Here is an 18,605-nt window from a genome sequence, read left to right on the forward strand (position 1 = left end):
ATTGACTTTTGACTTATAGAAGTTTTGCAGTTTTATGAGTTCTCATTTATTAATTATTGATCTTAGTGCCTGCAAGGTTTATTATTATTATTATTGTTATTATATTATTAATTATGTGTTTTGGATATCTTTTTTCTAATGAGATAGAGAAAGAAAGGCTGTGGATTTGAGTGGGTATGCAAGTGGGGAGGATTTGCGAAGAGTTAGGGGAGGGAATATGGTAATCAAAATGTGTTGTATGAAAAAATGCACATTTTTTAACAAAAGATCATGTGGTTTAGAAAGACCTTTTAGTCTATGCTCTAATGTTTACATTGAGTCTAGTTTCTGAAAACCCAAACATCATATGAGGAATTTGCAAGATCTAGATAATAAAAAAATGAAAATAAATCTTAATGTAGCAAAGTTCCATTACAAGAGAATTGTGTGTTTGTAGTGAAATATTATTTATGATTTATTAAAGCATGACTAAGGATTCAGAAAAGCAAAGTCAGCCTCAAGCTTTAGAGATAAGGCAGTGGTGATACACACTTAAAATCCCAGCAGTCAGAAGCTAGGAGGTGGTGGTACACACCTTTAATCGCAGAACTCAGGAGCAAAGGCAGATGGATCTCTGTAAATTCAAGGCCATCTAGGACTACAGGAGATTGATTCAGTCTAAAAGAGAAACAGAGGTCATGCCTTTAATCCCAGGACTCATGAGAAGTATTTAAGACAGGAACAGAGTCAATATCAGGCATTCATTCTCCTGTCTAGGGAATGGAGTCACCTATGGTGGTTAGGTACTACCATAACAGTTAATTTAATTAAGACTTCCCTGAAACAGACATACCCATAAGGCAAACCAGATGTAGGTCATCTCTCACTGAGAATGTCTTCTTAGGTGATTCCAGGTTGTGCCAAGTTGACAGATAAAGATAACCATTATAAAAACAGAATAATAGTGTTTTTGAGGTATTAGAGGGTGGGATACCAAAAACTGCCTTGGTGCCATGGAAAACACAGTGAGCCAGCTAAAGAAGTGGTATGGTAACTAGGAGTAATTTTACATGTCTCCTTTCACAGATGGGTCAAAGAGCTCTCTGCCAAGTTTATAGTAGCTAAAGAAAACAGAGTGTATGAACCTGAGTCATGACTGACAGAACTATTCAGTACAGACAACTTCTATAGGAAAAAAAAAGTAATTAATTCTTCAAAAATGCATAGCCAAAATAAAATTTAGAACTTAACATAAATGCACAACCAATCAGACATACATTTAATCACATCATCAAATACTAACCTTAATTAATTTATTTTAAGAAAAATATTATGCATCAATGTAAAATATGAAGGATAATTGGGCCTACAAAGAAATTCAAATTGTAACAGGAAATCCCAATGACATTATTATTCTAACACTATGATGGTGTATAGAGCTGTGTCTCTAATTGTCCTCTCTGTCATTGAGTTCCTCCTAGATGGGGGATGGAGCTTGCAAGCTTGAGTCAGAACTGAATCTGCTTCTGCTTGGGTCTGAAGTACTCAGTAGGGCACTAAAATTGACCACAGACTTTGTATTGAAACAATGAGCATTCCTACAGCATGATTTGTGGCTAAGAAATGCCATGTCCTTTAATGGGAGCCAAGTCTCTTTGGCAAAGCAGCTGAATCCAGTATTGGGCCAGAAATGGAACAAGATGCAACTGGAGATTTCGTTATGCTAATAGTAAAATGAGAAAGTTCACTCTGGTCAAAATTAAAATTAGCTGGACCACAGAATACTCAAAACTGTATAAATTCTTCTGTAAGTTTAAACTTATGCCAATATGTTTTAAAATTAATTATATCATAAAATATTTCTGAAATCAAAGATCCATAATGATGGAATGTCAATTAACCATATTTTACTTTGAAAAATAGGTAAAATGGACTGTGCATTTATTTCATCCTTCCTTTATCAATTGTACCACTGAATAACTAAATAGATGAGAAGTTTTTTATGGCTGTATTACAGTTAATGAATGAAAAGAGAATTACAGTATCATTTCACCGCTCCTAATGAATTAATGGGTTAGATGTGGATCATTAATTACTGCTAGAATTGCACAAGAAGACAGACCTTGACTTTATGGAAATGACAAGCCATTTTATGAAGCATCTTCATTAAATACCAACATGAATCTGACCTAATTTCTAAATACAAATCTCAAATTAAAAAAAACATATACCAAGCAAGGTTATTGGAGAAATTATTTAACAAATGACATTTGGTTTCTTTTGCCATCATAATTCTTATTAAAATTAAAATAGCAATTTCAAGATATAGAATTATTTTATTAAATATCCCAGGCTTCCAGAAGAACTTCTTCAGTTCCTCGAAGTAAAATTCAAACAGGTTTTAAGAATCGTCAATATTAAAGACGAGCATGATGTAAAACAGTTCAAGGTGATTCCTAGTGAGCTGTGTGCTGCGAGACTAGCTTAATGACATTCTCTCAGAAGGATTACCACTGAGCAAAACTGTACTGCTGAAATGTGAATGTAAAGCAAAAAGATTAAACGTCTTGTTTTGAAGTTAATTTAATCACAGGGCTTTGATATCTTTCTCCCTTTCATCAAAGGAATGTTACTGATCACTGTAACCAGAATGTGCTGTGTTCCATTTATTTCTTCCCAACACACTGTGTTAACATATGTTTTATGTTATATGAGTCTGAGTTCCTGAATACAGGTTTGAATTTTCCCAACCTAAAACATTCAGACTATATCCTCCAGAAACTTACAATGTAACTTAAGAAGTAAAAACTCAGTAGTGTTGTTTTAATGGAGAAGCAATGGATGTAGGCTCTTGTTTTTTATAATGTCATCAGTTGTTTAAGTTTCCCTTGCATACCAACTCCTGAGGTAGGTTCTGAGTATAAAATGACATTAAATTTTTCTAAAGACTGGAGAGATGTCTCAGTGCTTAATAGTACTGCTGCTCTTCTAGGTGACCTGGGTTTGATTCCCTGCCCCAAACTGTTATTCCACAGACATTTGTAAGTCTAGATCCAGGGGATACAACACCCTCTTAAGGCCTCCCAAACAGTCACCAGGCATGCAAGTGGTACACAGACCCACACAGGCAATATATCCACATACATTAAAAATAAATAAATTTACTTAATCTCTTCATCATACTCAGGGTTTCCTTACTGCATCATCTAATTTCACAGACAAGTCCAAGGAACAAAAGCACTCCCCTGCCCCAGGTATCTTCCATTTTCTACTACTTCAACTTTTTGCTTCATGGATTTACAAGATCCTTATTTAAGAAATTGCTACAATCAGATTGGCCTGTGGATGTGTGTGTGTGTGTGTGTGTGTGTGTGTGTGTGTGTGTGTGTGTATGTGTGATTTTCTTGATTAATGATTGATGTCCCAGCCCCGTGTAAATCTTGTCAGCACAGGACATATGGTCCTGGGTTGGGTAGAAATCAAATCAAGCTGTGGATGCCACGGGGAACTAAGTATTCAGTAAGAGGCATTCCTCCATGTTTCCTGCCTCTGCTCCTGCTTGAGTCCCTGTCTTGACTTCTCTCAGGGTTGGACTATGACCTGCAAATATGAACCAGGTAAATCCTTTCCTTCTCAAGTTGCTTTTACTCAGTGTTTGATCACATCAACCAACAAACAAACTAGGAAAAATAATTTCAGTATTTTATTTTTAGGCACCCAAATAAAAAAATAATCATATAGGTGGTGCTTAACAACTATACATGTTTTTTCTCTAAAGTCTCTTTCATATACTTAAAATTGTGTAACACATACTTCTTGGGAGTATCCAAAGTCTCCAGTGTGCTGTGACTCACAGTCTGCATGGAAAATCCAGTAGCATTAGCCCTGTGTGTCCTGTGGCCACACAGAAAGCAGTCCATAGTTTGTTTGAATGCTGACAATAAAGATAAGGGGTCTATCAGACTTAACAGTTATTGTAAAAAATTGACCATGTATAGTTTAGTTCTCTGTCCTGTGCATAATTAACACATAAGTTAGGATATGGTTAAGAATTAGCACAAATATAATAGCTATATATTACTTAAGGTTATATAAACTACTTTAAGTTTCAACTTTTCACACTAAAGAAATTTTCAGTTCTCATCCATATTTTTTTCATTTTCACATAATTTAACAAATGGAAAATGTGATGCAGCAGTTCATCATTAGCCCTGCATTGCTATTTTTATGATAGATGCATTCATGAGTGTAGGTGACACATGTTATCAAAAGGTGACAGATTTATACTATCTGAAGAAAATTTAGGGTAATAGGTGACATTTATTCAGCATCAGCCATTTTTTTTGCAGAATACATGAAGTTGAGAACCACAGTGTAAAGTTACATAAAAATAACATGATAGAGTGAAGAGCATAAGAGTATTCGTTTTCAGACCCGAGAGAGTTAGAATGAAATTTAATCAGTCAATAAATTAATCAATAGATAGTCAGCTACTAGAGTCTTCTGATAATTGAGTGCCGTAGTCTGTAAAAGGGAAATGTAATATTAAACTTTGAATTTTACTTTTATGATTTGCATGCAGTTACCAAGATGCTACTATTTGTCATGAGAATGAGATAAATATCGAGTAATAAAATAACAAAGGAGTGCATATAAGAAGTTGTCTGCCCGAAGTTTTATCTACATGATCTCAAAATTCTACAGCAGTTCAGAGTGAGATGAAATTACTGCTTTGGATTTATAGGATTGGCTTTTTAGAATAACTTAGGGCTATGGCTTTCAAAAGACATAAATAATAGTTATAAAAAGTGTATCTTATATACTTTAAATCTAAAACTTTGCATTATTTTATAATTTTAAAAATCGAAAATAATTTATTATATTTGTTGACTGTTGTGTTTTATTGTTTTTCATGTCATATAATATGAATAACAAACTTTAAAGCAGAAAGAAGTTTGTTATTCAATTTATTTATTGAATAAATAAGAGCAAAGAGACTAATCTTTTTCCAAAACATGGTGAATGACACATGGTATAGGAGCTGCCACTAAAACTGCAAACAGACATGAAATAAATAATAGCCGCATGTTTCACAGTGCTGGAATCACTAACACTGGAAGCATATGGACATTTCAGATACAGGAAATAAAAGTACACAAAGTAACTACAACTTGCCACCTGAGAAAGAGGCAGTAGGGAGGAAGGGAAGGTAATGGTCATTGTGTTTTCTAATAGGGAAGATTTCCACATTAATGTTCTAAATCAACAGTTTTTATCCTGTGTGTTTAGATTCCTTTGGCAAACCTGCATCTCAAAAATATTTACATTACAATTCATAATAGTAGCAAGATCACAGTTATGAATTAGCAACAATAATTTTATGGTTGGGGTCACCACAACATGAGGAAATGTATTAAAGGGTCACAGCATTAGGAAGGCTGAGGACCACTGTTCTAAAGGAAGTTCAATCTTGAAACCAGGACAAAGTAGGCAAGGGTAAACACTCAAATGTTCCAAGTTGGGGCTGAAGGTGTATCTATGTGAAAAAAAATTTCTAGCATGTGCCTTGAATCCAATTCCCAGCACTAGAAAACATCAAGAAGGAGGAAAAAAAAATCACAATGGTGATAAATCTAAAAGTCTTGGCCTGGCCTATTTTTGTAGATTACAAATCAAATATACCATAGATATACAGAAGGTAGGCACCATAAGCAAATTACAAAGGAAAGGATAATAAAGACAAAAATTTCACTCAACTAATTCAAAATGGATTACAGTGGTTATGATTTTTCTTAATAATTTTTTCATTTTAATTACAATTTATTATTTCCATTTTTCTGTCCTTCCTTTGGCCCCTCCTTTGTCTTTTCCCTTCCTCACCTCTTATAACCACTTCTTAGTCTCTCTTAAATGCATAGTCTCTTTTTCTTTTATTATTCTTTTGCCTGTATTCATAAACACACACACACACACACACACACACACACACACACACAATACTAAGGACATTTAATCCCCAATAGAGGAGAATAATTAGGGTCTGATAAAGTCAATTATTTCCAAGAATGTGAAGCAATTGTGATGCTTGTGTTCTTTTGGTGAGAATGCACACTATTAGAATTGCTTTGTGAAACAATCTTGTATTAATTATGAAGATTAGCATGTTCATACTCAGCAATTAGTGGACTGTACCTCTAGAACAACTTGACACTAGTGCTCACATGTGAGACCTTGAGGCCAGGAGGAAGACTTGGCAGGAAAGCTCTTGCTGTGCGTGACTGATAATCTGAGTCCCATCCCTAGAAGTTAGTTTCAGATACATCCAGATGTGAGGTGGCATGTGCTTGTAATCCCAGGACTCCAAAGGAGAGATAAGAGGGGGAGACAAGTCAATATTCTAGAAGATCATGGGACAGCTAGTCTGGAGTAAGAAGCGCAGGAGTAGACACTGGGGAGTCTCTGCCTCAACAAAATGAACGCGGAATATACTCTTAGCAGTTGTTCAGTGACCTCCATTGAGTGCCTGAGCACATGTGCTCGTGTGTATGTGTGTGCGTGTGTGTGTGTGTGTGTGTGTGAATGCACAATAAATTAGTACATTTTCACAATTTTTAGGAAAGAGAAGACAAGTTTTTCATTTTCAATTTAAGAGTAGAGGTATTTAATAGCACTCCAGGTAATAAAAATAAATTTACAAGTAATTATGTAAGAGAACACAGCAATTTACCTAGATGGTGAAAGAATTAAATGTAAACCAATGTTTAGTCAGATCTTAAGTTCCAAACTGTCACAATTATCTGGAGTTATCAACTTGACACACCTGAGAGGGGGAAACTATTGAAATTTCCTCTGTCAGTCAAGTCTTTTCCTGTATTATTTCCACAGCAGAATATCGCAGACCGTGGAAGATCTGTACCAGGATAATAAACAGAAAGCCTCAGAGTAGTGGGACTTGGGAAAAATTCTTATCTGAGAGCTGCTAGACCTTTCTATCTGAGGGGGAAAATATTGAAGTACACACTTTCAGCTAGTAAACTAAGAAAAACACATGCTTTCCTGGTGGTAACCTCCTTTTTTACTTCAACTTAAATAATAATCTCTTTCTTGACAGTCTCTACATACACGCACCTCTCTCCTGCCCAGTTTCATATTTCTATGTTCCGTTACAACATGTTTCCATACTGACACACATTTCTCTTTACAGACAGCCCCGCTGTCACACTCATTCACTCTCACACCCACACTAACTTCCGCTCTCACTCTCACATACTTCCCTCACGCTGAACTCACTCCTTCACCTGCTCACTGGCTCACACTTCTCTCTTGTTTCTTCTTCTTCATCGCTCATTCAGCCCCCACACACCCTTCATATTCTCCGACAGTTCTCACATAGTGCTACATAGCAGTCATCTCCACACCGCTGCTGCCCGTTGTCTCTACTCTCTGCCTCCCTACATGGCTGTTCTGTGCTCTTTGCCTCTCTGCTCTCCATCTCACTGCCCTCTACTCTCCTGCTCCCTTCTTTCTCCAGCTTCCCACTATCACAAATTATGTAGTTGAGTTTCCTGAATTTGGGAAAATCGCAGGTGTCAGCACATCCAGAGTGCAATGGATAAGCCTCACCCTGGGAAAACCGCATTTATGATCGTGGTATCTCCCCACCTGGGAATCATGTGTCTGATGGGTCGACATCCTGAACACTAATTATCACCTGTGGAATACTCCCAAGGCAGCGCTCAGAAGTCTTTGACATGTCTATGGAGAGGCTCTTCATTGGTAGCTTATGTAAGAAGGCCCACACCACTCTGGGTGATCCCAGGTTGCTCCTGTGGACCATGAGGCAGTCAAAGCAAGCCGTTAGGAAAGCATTCCTCTATGGTCCCTGCTTTAGTTCCTGTTTCCAGTGTCCTGCCTTGAGTTCCTGCCTTGGCTGCACTTGATAATAAACAGTAAAGTATAAGATGAAATGTAGCCCCCACTCCTTTTCCACATTGAATGTGTCTATGGTTTTTCATGGCATCAACACCCAAAGTAGAACAAAACTGATTCCAATTATGTGGTGGGAAACAAAAATGAAACCTTCACTGCAGTGCTTCTCAATCTTACTAATTCTGAGGCCTTTAAATACAGTTCCTTATGTTGAGGTGACCCCCAACCATAAACTTATTTTCATTGCTACTTCGTAGCTGCAATTTTGCTACTGCTATGAATTGTAAAGTTAGTATCTTTGCTCTCTAAGGGTCTTAGGCAACCCCCCTGAAAGGGGTTGTGATCCACTTATTAAGAACCACTGTTTCACTGAGTAATTAAAAATAAATCACCTATCTTTAGTATCCCTTCCCTCCTTTCCTTCCCATGTTTCTGAGCATGAAAGATGCTGCTTGCTCTATGACAAAGGCGATTTGTTTTTGATGAACAACTGATCCCCTGCTATTGAGACTGTCACTGAACAACCGATGCTCTATCATCTGTGGGTCCCCCTTTGCTCTGGATGAGCACTGCATATTTTGCAATGCATTACTCTCAGGGTGTCTAGCCACTGAATTGCCAAATGTCAGTCAGATTCACTGTGTCCAATGACCTGGAAGTTCAGATACTTTTGTTGTTATATTTGATACAGGATCTTACTGTGTAGCCAACCCTCTCCTGAGACTTATTATGCAGTTCAATTTGGCCTCAAATCTTAAACTCATGATCCTCCTGCCATCAGCACCCTTAGAGCTGTGGAATCGCAGACAGTATAACCATGTTTCACTTGCTCAGATCACTTTATCCAAGGGTACAGAATGCAGAGCTGTGGAACAACTGCATTCCAACAGCTGCCAATTGTACCTTTCTATAGAGAACTTCAAACATTATAGGCCAAACAGGAGGATCATCCATCACCCATTCAGTTACGGTAGGCCACACTGTGCCCTCTGCTAGAATCCATTTCCTCCTTACATTTTAAATGTATTCCATTTTCTTACCTCCAACCCTAATCTTAAGCACTTCCTCAGGAAATGCTAAGAAATAATCATCTTCTCAGGTCATGCCTCTTTTGAATCAAACCAAGATAATTTTAAGAAGTTTCTCTGGTGCACATCCTTGCTTTCCAAACACTCTTGGTAACATCTACTGGACATGTCCCTGAATCCATGGTCTTTCTAACACTCATTGAAATAAACCCTTGCCTTAATACAGTGGAAGCCTGCTGCAGTGTGCTTTTCCAAGTGAAGAACTCTTGCTGTTACTACATCGATGGAGAAAGCTGGCTTACGGAGTTGAGTTCAGGGTGTCACCCTGCAGGTATTAACCAGGATCTAAGGGCAGAAGTTTGAACAGTCTCTTGTATTGTATGATAATTTTGATAACATTCTGATAATAAAGTTTGCTTTGAGGGCAAAGATAGCTGCTACCAGAACAAAATTAACCATAGAGGTTTTGGAAGACTGAGAAAAAAAGATAGAAAGGCAGGAAGTAGTGGAGTGGGGCTTAGAGAGGGTCTTTTCCCTTTTGGATGGAGGAACAAAAGACATAGGAGGTCACTAGTCACTTCTCCACTGCTTCTATGATCATTCAGGTTCTTGTCCTGATATCTGACTCCCAAGTGTTCATTGCTAAAGAATGATTAGAAAAACACTTCATCTGGTATCCAAATTAGATCAGGCAAACACTAGATAGCCACCCACCCCTGGCTTTGTAGCCAAAGGAGCCACTGCTACTGTAGCTGGCTTTTCCCCCCTCACCCCAAAGTTTCTGAGTGAGTCTGAGATTTTCCTATTGTAGCCCCTCTACAACAGCCTCCAGCTGCTGCCTCTTCCTGGTCCTAAACTTCACAGGCACCTAGGCTCCAAACACTGCCACCTACCATCCATCAGCTTTGCTTTCAGATGGCCCTGTGCCCTTACTTCCACCAAACATGCTTCTTCCATACATTTCTATGTCTTCTTTTCAGGCAGCTGGCTCACTCTCCCCATAGGCTACAAACATCCCCTGAACCACTCTTCATGCTCCTGCCACAACAGTTCAGCTACCTCAACATCTGCTTGGACTTCTAATGTTTCTGGGACCATCATGCACTCTCAGCTCCAAGTTACACATGAGGAGCTGTAGATGCTCCCAGCAAGGATGTGCACCACTTTTGCTCTCTGCCCAATCATGCTATGCAGTTGCAGCCAGCCTTACACTTCATTTACATTGTCAGTAGATCTGGGGGAGTCAGTTTAAAAAAAAGTTTTCTCCATGTTAAAAATGGGAAATGATATTGATGCAATGCCAATCACAATCATCATCAGTTTGGTAATTCATGTTTTATCTCTAAAATATTGTTTGATATCAGTGCCAAATAAAAAATGACTTATAAGGCACAATCAGACATACTAATGAAACTAAGAAATATATTCACACAGGGACAGAGGAGTTTAGAACCGAAGCTACCTCACCATTGCTTTGCAAAACTAAAAAGGAGTGGCCCATGTTATTAGAAAACCAACCTTACTTTATTAAGTTACCATTCAAGAATGACTACCAGATGATAGACAACCCCAAGGCTATTCAGGAGTTAACCTGGATCATTTAAAAATGTTAGATTTGAAAATATTTAAGGAAGCAGTGGTTTCATATGATATGCATTTACTTTTTATGAAACAGATATTAAATTCATGGGCCCCTCAGAATGAAATTATTCCATATTCCATACGACCGGAAAGATTTACACTCCAGCAGTATTGGAAGCTGGTCCTTAGTAATGATGGAAAATGTGATGAAGAGATGAAGCCATGTTCATAGAACAATGAGGTAAGTCTAGAGGTTACAAGATTTCCCAAGATCTAATTCTAGTTGAGGGCCATTTTGCTGATTTGGAAAGACAGATTACATTTGATGATTGCATGTTGTCTCTATGTCATACAGCAACTTTGAATGCTTGGGACAAGAAGGAAAAATCAGGAAAGAGAACTGAGACATTTACTATAATTATACAAGGCCCAGAAGAAGCCTTTACTGATTTCTTTTACAAAGATTGAATTCATCTGTAAAAAGAAAGATATCAGATCCAGAAATAGATAAATATTAATTGAATTTTGGCTTTTGAAAATGCTAATTCAGAATACAAAAGAGCTATTAGGACTTTAATGGCAAGATCAGTACCCATAGAAGAATGAAATGTAAATACAGCTGATAATCTCAACTATTTGTTTATGATATTCTCTAGATATATCATGCACATGATCTTTTTGTAGTCCCAATTCTATTAAAATTTAAAGCTGGTTTGGAGTTGGAGAGTGAATCTCTCCTTCTCTAAACCAAAGCTTGCTTGTAAAAGGAATATCCAAAATCTCTGTCTCATGTCAAAAGAACCACTTGGTATGTGACAGAAGAAAAACAAAAAGGGATTAAGAATATTAAGGTACTACCTTATTGTTACAAATTTCATAATACTTTGGTTTATTTTTCTCTTTAAAACTTTTATAAAGGTATAAATATTATCTCAAAATGCATGATTTTGCATATGTACATTTAAACTTTCTGTTGTGACATTAATGGTCATATAGAACACTAATTTTAGAGAAAGACGAATCTTGCTACCTTATATGATTTTGGGATTGATTCTGAATCAGGTAACTAGGAATTAATTTTGTTTACTCCTGATGTACTTAACAAATTGTGAACCTTTAATCTGCTACATATGACATTTAAGATATTTAAATTTTCTGCAGTGAATCACGACCATTCTTAACAGGATCTTTGATGTCTCCAAAAGGATGATGGGACCCCACTAAAATATTTCAACTGGACTGTGGTAATGCCACTAAACTGAAAATAACCACCCAAAGATCATCTTTGGATTGCAAAATACTCAGGACAGTTTCAAGCTGTCTACCTGAGACTGTTCAACCACATGCCCTATTCCAGTCAGTACTTCAGATAAGCCCTACAATTTCTCATTACACAGATACTGGCAACAAATGACAAGGTAGCTGTCCCAGGACTTGATGATTATCTCAATTTTCTCAGGGTCCCCTAGAGATGCCTGACCTCACCCCTACCCCAGACAACAAGTTGTTATTGGTAATGATCAGTAAAAAAGATGAACTTGTAAACAACCCACGTAACCAATTATAAATATTCATAATTCACTAAATGGCCAAGCCACCCACCCTATGTATTGGGAAGTGGGTGTTATGTTCTCTAGATTGCTTCCTGTTTCTGGGACCCTAAATCCTGCCCAGCACCCCCTCTTTGGATATTCCTAGGCCTGCCCCTTGAATTGAGTGGACCCACTCAGACAGGAAGGACATTAGCCCTGTCACACCCCACTTTTAGCTCCCCCTCCACCTACTTCATTCTGCTTAATTGAGGAGAATACCAGGAGAAGCCAGACCACCTAGAGTTTCAGATACTGTAGTCTTGGCCCACATACACCACAGGGAGACCAGATAAGACAGAGAGACTCCACTTGAACCTACTTGGAGAAGGGATGGGAAGACAACAGTGTAAGAACACACTCAGTCATAGAAAGACCAATATGACACCACCAGAATCCAGAGACTCTACACCAGCATGACCTGAAAAGCCCAATGCAGATGAAGCAGAAGAGATGGACCTCAAAAATTATTTTATGAAGCTGATAGAGAATCTCAAAGGAAATGAGAAAAACCCTTAAAGAAATAGAAGAAAAAACAAACAAAAAATACATGAAATGGAGGAAAAAACAAACCAAAAAATTTAAGAAATAAACAGATCTCATCAAGAATCTAAAGAGAGCCAAGAAAAAACACTCAAGCAAGTGAAGGAAACAACTCAAAAATTTACAGGCTTGAAAGCTGAGATAGAAACAAAAAAAAAACACAGAATGAGGGGAATGCTAGAAATAGAAGATCTGGATAAATGAGCAGGAACTACAGATGTAAGTATAACAGATAGAGTACAAGAGATTGAAGAAAGAATTTCAGGTGTCGAAGACTCACTAGAGGATATACAGTCATCGACTAAAGAAAATCTCAAGTTCAATAAATCCCTAATACAAAATTTCCAGGAAATATGAGACACCATGAAAAGGCCAAACCTAAGAATAATAGGTATAGAAGAAGGTGAAGAAATATACCTCAAAAGTACAGAAAACATATTCAACAAAGTCATAGAAGAAAACTTCCCCAACCGAAAAGAGGATATGCCTATGAAAGTACAAGAAGCTTACAGAATACAAAATAGCCTAGAATACAAAAAGAAGTTCCCTTGCCACATCATAATCAAAACACCAGACATACAGAATAAAGATAAAATATTAAGAACAGCAAAAGAAAAACCCAAGTAACATATAAAGGCAGACCTATCCAAATTACACCTGACTTCGCAATTCAAACTTTGAAAGCCAGAAGGTCTTGGATAGATGTTCTACAAATGCTAAGGGAACATGGATGCCAGTCCAAACTACTGTAGCCATCAAAGATTTCAATTACTATAGATGGAGAAAATAATATATTCCATTAAAAAACAGATTTAAACTGCACATATGCACAAATCCAGCCCTACAGAAAGTACTGGAAGGAAAACTCCAACTCAACAAAGATAACTACACTCATGAAAACATAGGCAGTAGATAATCCCTTTACCAAACACCAAAAGAAAAAAGGGGAGAAATCCACACATAATAACACCACCACCAACAAATCCAAAACAAACAAGAATCAATAATCAATGGTCATTAATATCCCTCAATGTCAATGGTTTTAAGTTGCCTATAAAAAGACAGAGGCTAACAGAATGGATACAAACATGGAATCCATCCTTCTGCTGCATACAAGAAACACATCTCAATGTCAAAGACAGACGTTACCTCAGAGAAAAGGGTTGGGATAAGATTTTCCAATCAAATAGACCCAAGAAACAAGCTGGTGTACCAATCCTAATATCTATCAACTTAGACTTCAAACTAAAATCAATCATAGGAGATAAAGAAGGGCATTTCATATTCATCGCAGGAAAAGTCCATCAAGATGAAGTCTCAGTTCAGAACATCTAAGCCCCAAATTTGAAGGCACCCACATTCATAAAAGAAACATTACTAAAGCTCAAATCACACATAAAACCTCACACACTTACAGAAATAGACTTCAACACTCTGCACTCACCAATAGACAGAAACTTAACGAAGAATCAAAAGATCTAACAAAAGTTATGACCAAATGGTTTTAACAGACAACTGTAGAACATTCCATCCAAACACAAAAGAATATACCTTGTCACTTCCACATGGAACATTCTCTAAAACTGACCACATACTCGGTAACATAGCAGACCTCCACAGATACAAAAAAATTGGAATAACCTCATATCAGACCACCGTGCTTTAAAGTTAGAATTCAACAACACAAATTGCAGAAAATATACAAACTCATGGAAATTGAACAATGCGCAATTGAACCATACCTAGGTAAAGGAAGAAATAAAAAAGAAATTAAATACTTCCTAGAATTTAATGAGAATGAAGACACAACATACCAAAATTTATGGGACACTTTTAAAGTAGTACTAAGAGGAAAGCTCATAGCACTAAGTGACCCCATGCAAAAACTGGAGAATAGTCACACTAGAGAATAAACAGCACAATTGAAAGCTCTAGAACAAAAGATGCAAACTCATCTCAGAGGAGTAGACGCCAGGAAATAATCAAATTGAGGTCTGAAATCAACAAAGCAGACACTAGGCAAACATCACAGAGAATCAATATAACAAAGAGTTGGTACTTTGAGAAAATCAACAAGATAGACAAACTAACCAAAAGGCAGAGAGAGGGGGGGAGAGAGAGAGAGAGAGAGAGAGAGAGAGAGAGAGAGAGAGAGAGAGAGAGAGAGAGAGAGAGAGCATGCAAATTAACAAAATCAGAAATTAAATTGGGGACATAACAATGGACACTGAGTACATCCAAAGAATCATCAGATCATGCTTTGAAAACCTGTACTCCACAAAATGTGAAAATATAAAGGAAACAGACAATTTTCTGGATAGATATCACATACTAAAATTAAATCAAGAACATATAAGCAATTTAAATACACTTATAACCCCTAATGAAACAGAAGCAGTCATCAAAACAAGTCCAGGACCAGATGATTTCAGTGCAGAACTCTACTAGAAATTCAAAGAGGAGTTGATACTAGTACTCTTCAAACTGTTCCATACAGTAGAAGCAAAAGGGACATTGCCAAATTCTTTATATGAGGCTGCAATTACCTTGGTACCCAAGCCACACAAAGACACAACTAAGAAAGAGAACTACAGACCAATATTCCCCATGATCACTGATGCAAAAATACTCAACAAAATACTGGTAAATCAAATACAGGAATACATCAGAAAAATCATTTACCATGATCAAGTAGGCTTCATCCCAGGGATGCAGGGATGGTTCAACATAAAAAATTAATCAATGTAAGCCACCATATAAAGAAACTGAAATAGAAAAGCCACATGATCACTTCACTAGATGTTGAAAAAGCCTTTGACAAAATCCAACACCCCTTCATGATAAAAGTCTTGGAGAGATCAGGGATAACAGAAACATACTTAAACATAACAAAAATTATTACAGCAAACCAACAGTCAACATAAAACTAAATGGAGAGAAACTCCAAGCAATTTCTCTACAATCAAGAACAAAAAAAGGCTATCCACTTTCTCCATATCTCTTCAATATTGTACAAGTTCTAGATAGAGCAATAAGACAACAAAAGGAGATCAAGGGGCTACAAATTGGAAGGGAAGATCATAAACTTTCACTATTTGCAGATGACAGTTTACATAAGTGACCCGAAAAAAAATCTACTGGAATACTCCTACAACTGATAAACACCTTCAGCAAAGTGGCAGGATATAAAATTAACTCTAAAAAATCAGTAGCCTTACTATATACAGATGGGCTGAGATAGAAATCAGAGAAACATGACTCTTTAAACAGCTGCACAGAACATAAAATATCTTGACATAATGCTAACCAAAGAAGTCAAAGACTTGTACAGTAAGAACTTTGAGTCTTTAAAGAAAGAAATTAAGGAAGATAACAGAATATCAAAAGATAACCCATGCTGATGGATAGGTAGGATCAACATAGTTAAAACAGCAATCTTGCCAAAAGCAATTTACAGATTCAGTGTAATCCCTATGAAAATCCCAAAACAATTCTTCACAGACCTTGAAACAATAATATTTAACTATATATGGAAAAGCAAAGAACCCAGGATATCCACAAAAACCCTGTACAATAAAAGAACTTCCAGAGGCATTATCATCCCTGACTTCAAGCTCTATTATAGAGCCACAGTCCTGAAAAAAACTTGGTATTGGTACAAAAGCAGACAGGTAGTCCAATTGAATTGAATTGAAAACTCTGAAATTAATCCACACTCCTATGAACACCTGATTTTTACAAAGAACCTAAAGTAATGCAATGGAAAAAATTTCAACAAATGGTGCTAACATAACTGGATGTGAACATGTAGAAGATTGCAGATAGATCCATATCTATCTCAATGCACAAAACTTGAATCCCAATGGATCAAAGACCTCAATATAAATCCAGCCACATTGAACCTATTAGAAGAAAAAGTGACAGGTACCTTTGAACAAATTTGTACAGGAGACCACATCCTGAATGTCACACCAGGAGCACAGACATTAATATCTGCAATTAATAAATGGAACCTCCTGAAACTGAGAAGCTTCTGTAAGGCAAAGGACACAGTCAGCAACTCAAAATGCCAGTCCACAGAATGGGAAAATATATTCACCAACCTCATATCTGACAGAGGGCTGATTTCTAAAATATGCAATGAACTCAAGAAGCTAGCCACCAAAACACCAAAAAATCCAATTAAAAAGTGGGGTGCCGAACTAAATAGAGAATCTCAGTACAGGAATCTTAAATGGCTGAAAGACACTTAAGAAAGTGCTCAACATCCTTAGCCATCAGGGAAATATAACTCAAAACAACTCTGAGATACCATCTTACACTGTCCAGAATGACTGAAATAAAAAACACCAATGATAAGTCTATGCTGGAGAGGATGTGAAGAGGAGTACAAACTTGTTCGACCACTTTGGGAAACAATATGGTGGTTTCTCAGGAAAATGGGAATCAGTCTACCACGAGATCCAGCAATTCCTCTCCTGGGCATATATATATCCAAAGAATGCACATTCATACAGTAAGGACATATGTTCAACTATGTTCATAGTAGCATTGTTTGTAATAGCCAGAACCTGGAAGCAACCTATATGCCCCTCAACTGAAGAATGGATAGAGAAAATGTGATACATTTACATAATGGAGCACTACTCAGGGGAAAAACAAAGCAAAACAAAACAAAAATAATGGAATCTTGAAATTCACAGGCAAATGGATGCAACTAGAAGAACTCATCCTGAGCCAGGTAACCCTCTCACAAAAAGACAAACATGGTATATACCCATTCATATATGGATTTTAGAAGAGCAAAGATTGCCAGCTTATAATCCGCACCACCAGAGAAACCAGGAAACAAGGAAGACCCCAAGAGAACACATGGTCCCCTGAAGAAGGGGAGGGGGACAAGAACCCTTAGGCAAATTGGGAGTATGGGGGCGGGAGAGGAGAGAAATGGAAAGGGAAGAGAGGGAGAAGGAGGGATACAGGAGGATTGAGACAGGGGAGGAATAGAGGAGAGCAAGAAAGGAGATGCCTTGACAAAGGGAGCCAGTACATGTTTGGAGAGAGGTCTGACACAGAGGAAATTGTATGGGATCCTCAGGGATAACTCCAACTAATAATCTAGGCAGTGTTTATTCCTAGGTCAGAAATGGACTTTGGGAGCCCATTCCCTATGAAGGGATACTAACCTAACCCTAACCCAGATACAGAAAGGAGGGCTTGGGCCCTCCCCCAAATGATGTGGTAGACTTTAATGATCCCCTGTGGAGGACCTCACTGTCTCTGGGAAGTGGGTGGGGGTGAGTTTGGGGGCCAGTGGGAAGCATGGGAGGATGGGAGGGAGAGGGAATTGGGGAATGGATATGTAAATAAGGGTGTTTCTAAAATAAAAAAAATGTTAAATAAAACAAACAAACCTGAAAGTCATCCAAATTGCTCAGAGAATAAAGTGTAACATGGAAACATAAAAAAAAATACTAATACTTGAAAATTAATCACTATTCACATATTTAAATATATTTCAGTTAGTATTAATATTTCTCAAAATATATGACTTTAGGTGGGGTAAAACACCTTCTAACATGTTTTGAACTTGAAGACATTCATTCATTTACACTGAACTGATGTATTTCTCAAGACATTAGACTGGGAGAGAGAGTATACAAATGCACAGAAAGTTAAAATCATTCTGTTATATACAGAGCAGTAAGAGAGATAAGAACTATTTTTTGATTATACCAAGAAATTGCCCAAATAGACTTAATGGCCAAAAGTTCTCATTGTAACAAATATTTAATATTTTTAAAGATATTGACAAAATTAAATTATAAATCATATGTAAGACTTACTTTTTAACAGTTTATAAATGTTTACATATTACTGTAACTTAAATTAGTGGAGTTATGCTTTTATGATTTTTACATAGTTGTAGACAATTCACCAAGCCTCCAAACCAGGG

The 18,605-nt window shown here is 37.1% G+C and overlaps 1 protein-coding gene and 1 pseudogene across 3 annotated transcripts in view; both read right to left on the reverse strand.

The window, feature by feature from the left end:
- The window catches only part of Ndst4 (N-deacetylase and N-sulfotransferase 4), a 300,475-nt gene that overhangs the window by 219,495 nt on the left and 62,375 nt on the right, over positions 1-18,605 (reverse strand). The window lies entirely within an intron of this gene.
- On the reverse strand, positions 7,508-7,652 carry LOC121142538 (annotated as a pseudogene).

This window comes from Mesocricetus auratus, unplaced genomic scaffold, assembly GCF_017639785.1.
Source record: "Mesocricetus auratus isolate SY011 unplaced genomic scaffold, BCM_Maur_2.0 Super-Scaffold_100009, whole genome shotgun sequence".
Lineage (NCBI taxonomy): Eukaryota > Metazoa > Chordata > Mammalia > Rodentia > Cricetidae > Mesocricetus > Mesocricetus auratus.